This window comes from Salvelinus fontinalis, unplaced genomic scaffold (assembly GCF_029448725.1).
Source record: "Salvelinus fontinalis isolate EN_2023a unplaced genomic scaffold, ASM2944872v1 scaffold_0023, whole genome shotgun sequence".
Taxonomy (NCBI): domain Eukaryota; kingdom Metazoa; phylum Chordata; class Actinopteri; order Salmoniformes; family Salmonidae; genus Salvelinus; species Salvelinus fontinalis.
In genome coordinates, this window is record NW_026600232.1 from 145,869 (window position 1) to 149,460 (window position 3,592).

The following is a 3,592-nucleotide window of genomic DNA, read 5'->3' on the forward strand; positions in this document are numbered from 1 at the left end:
GTCATTATCATCAACAGCAACAACTTATTGAACAGATGTGTAGAACTGTAAACACATATTTCTACATTGATTGTTCTGAAGCTGTTTTATTCTCAGAACCCCAAATATAGGAGGATAAATGTTCAATCCTCTACGGTCCGTCAAGCTGTACAGCAGCCTAAAGACTGACCACTAGGTTCAATGATAGCTGCTATCACCAAGCTGTGAGAATAAACAGCAAGTGACACACACACACACACACACACACACACACACACACACACACACACACACACACAACCTTTTATTTCTTAATCATTTGGACCAGGAGCCCTGAACCGAGATCAGCGCTCCTACTCTGAGACACTTTGTGAATACGGACCCTGATATAACAACCTGTTACGTCCGTTGTTAGAAGGAGACCAAGGTGCAGCGTCGTAGGCGAACATTATATTTTTATTTTAAATGACACCAAAAAACAACAAAATATAAACAAACGTAAAGTTCTGCAGGGCTAACAGCAACTGTGCAAAAACAAGATCCCACAACAGAAAGTGGGGAAAAGGGCTGCCTAAGTAGGATTCCCAATCAGAGACAACGATAGACAGCTGCCTCTGATTGGGAACCATACTCGGCCAAAAACAAAGAAATAGAAAAAATAGAATGCCCACCCCAAATCACACCCTGACCTAACCAAATAGAGAAATAAAACGTCTCTCTAAGGTCAGGGCGTGACACTGAGACAGTGTTTACTGCATAACGTCCGGTGTTTCAAACAAAGCATCTTGACACAGATTGCAAGGTTAAGCAATGACCTGATGTCTTTGTTCAATTTCAATGGCCATCAGGAAAAGCAGCATTTTTTTTGTATTTTCTTTGTACAATCATTATTGAAATGCAAGAGAAAAGCCATGATGTATTATTCCAGCCCAAGCGCAATTTAGACTTTGGCCACAAGATGGCCACAGTGTATGTGCAAAGTAGACTGTAGACTGATCCAATGAACCATTGTATATCTGTTCAAGATGTTGTATCAAGACCGCCCAAATGTGCCAAATTGGTTTATTCATACATTTTCAAGTTCATAATTGTGCACTCTAGCCTTTAGCACAATGCAGATGTTGCCTGTAATCCATGGCTTCTGGTTGGGATATGTAGGTACGGTCACTGTGGGGACAACGTCGTCGATGCACTGATTGATGAAGACGATAACTGAGGTGGTATACTCCTCAATGCCATTTGATGAATCCCGGAACATACTCCAGTCTGTGCTAGAAAAAAAGGTCCTGTAGTGTAGCATCCTCGTCATCTGACCACTTCAGTATTGAGCGAGTCACGGGTACTTCCTGCTTTAGTTTTTGCTTGTAAGCAGGAATAAGGAGGATATAATTATGGTCAGATTTGCCAAATGGAGGGCGGGGTGAGCTTGTTATAATAACTCTACTGTATTGTGGGATACTTGTATAAATTCATCTTTTTAAGATTTTCAAGTTAACAGATGATAAAGAATGACAGACTAGGCTGTAATATTTAAAGCAACATTTTATTTGTCTTTATTGTCTTAAACTTTGAGCTCATTTACAACAAAATGCATAATTTACACTGAATCACACTGTATTGGAAATAATCATAAAAATGTCACCATGTAACAAGTGTGATTATGATATTAATATTCCGAAATACCATGGCACAATAATGTCTGACAGCAATACAAAGTAACTCAATTAACACATCAGGAGCAACTCGGTCCGAAAACAAAACATATTAAAAGTTGTTTTCAATATTATACACATTTTACAATGGGGAAATGTCCCATTGTAAACGAGTAGAAGTATAATCCATCCTATTTATCTTCAATATATATAATTAACATTACAAGGAAATAACATTCAACTTCAATGTTTGTGGATAAGTTAAAGTTCATTGTCTGGAAAACCTAGGTCCAGGTTCTGCATAGATTATTTTAATGCAAGGTTCTGTGGTGTTTCTCTTCAGACCAAGTTCTGTAGTGGTTCTCTTCAGTCTAGGTTCTGTGGTGGTTGTCTTCAGTCCAGGTTCTGTGGTGGTTCTCTTCAGTCCAGGTTCTGTGGTGGTTCTCTTCAGTCCAGGTTCTGTGGTGGTTCACTATCTGAGGGGATGTGTCACTGGGTGAGTCTCTCACATTCTGAACAAAGACACACTGTATGAGCACTTTATACACCACTTCATAAAATGTTTAGGAACAAACACACAAACACACACACAAACACACACACCTACTGCCAGGATGTCAATCTGGTGACCTGGTATTCTTCTTCAGAGATGTGCACATGTCACTGTTAGGGTCAGGATGGACACTCTGTGGAGAGAACAAGAGAGTGAGAGAGGGAGGGTGTGATGGATGAGCACTTTGAGACACCTCTCTATAATTTTCTGTAAACACAAACACATAATAAGATTCTTACTGCCAGAGTGTCGTAGTCAGGGGACATGGTCCTTATGTTCAGACCTGTGTACATGTCCCAGTTAGGGTCAGAATGGACACTCTGGAGAGAGAGGGAAATAGAGAGAGAGAAAACATGGTAACAGTGAAAATAGTGTGAAAGAGACTGTTATGACACAGTAAATTAATGTCACCAGATGTGGAGGAGTAACTGATATAATCACCTGTGTGTCTGCTGTGGCACCACTTCCTCCTGTGGATCTCCTGTGAAGTGGAACAGAGTGAGTTCAGCTCTCTGCTGATCTCTAGTGGAGGTTTATAAAATCATTATATTTAAATCTGTCTAGGAAATCCTCACCTCTTCAGTGTGCAGTAGATGGTGACTAGAAGAGCTCCAGCAGTCAGGACAGCCCCCACCCCCACCACAGGAACCCAGGGAAACACTGCTGCAGGATCTTGAGATTATAAATGCATGATGGAGATATGACATAGAGGAAACCAGGGAAACACTGCTCTAGTATCATGAGGTTATAAATGCATGGTGGAGATATGACATAGAGGAAACCAGGTTAACACTGCTGTAGTATCATGAGGTTATAAATGCATGGTGGAGATATGACATAGAAGAAACCAGGGAAACACTGCTCTAGTATCATGAGGGTATAAATGCATGGTGGAGATATGACATAGAAGAAACCAGGGAAACACTGCTCTAGTATCATGAGGTTATAAATGCATGGTGGAGATATGACATAGAGGAAACCAGGGAAACACTGCTGTAGTATCATGAGATTATAAATGCATGGTGGAGATATGACATAGAGGAAACCAGGGAAACACTGCTCTAGTATCATGAGATTATAAATGCATGGTGGAGATATGACATAGAGGAAACCAGGGAAACACTGCTGTAGTATCATGAGGTTATAAATGCATGGTGGAGATATGACATAGAGGAAACCAGGGAAACACTGCTCTAGTATCATGAGGTTATAAATGCATGGTGGAGATATGACATAGAGGAAACCAGGGAAACACTGCTCTAGTATCATGAGGTTATAAATGCATGGTGGAGATATGACATAGAGGAAACCAGGGAAACACTGCTGTAGTATCATGAGGTTATAAATGCATGGTGGAGATATGACATAGAGGAAACCAGGGAAACACTGCTGTAGTATCATGAGGTTA

The 3,592-nt window shown here is 40.5% G+C and overlaps 1 long non-coding RNA gene across 1 annotated transcript; it reads right to left on the minus strand.

Moving 5' to 3' along the window:
• Nucleotides 1–1,547: 1,547 nt before the first annotated feature.
• LOC129842225 (uncharacterized) lies at nucleotides 1,548–2,907 on the minus strand. Its single transcript, XR_008757514.1, has 5 exons — nucleotides 2,760–2,907; nucleotides 2,626–2,665; nucleotides 2,424–2,504; nucleotides 2,235–2,317; nucleotides 1,548–2,143 (listed from the first exon to the last, which is right to left on the minus strand). It is a non-coding gene; the product is annotated as an uncharacterized LOC129842225 (long non-coding RNA).
• Between the last annotated feature and the right edge of the window lie 685 nt (nucleotides 2,908–3,592).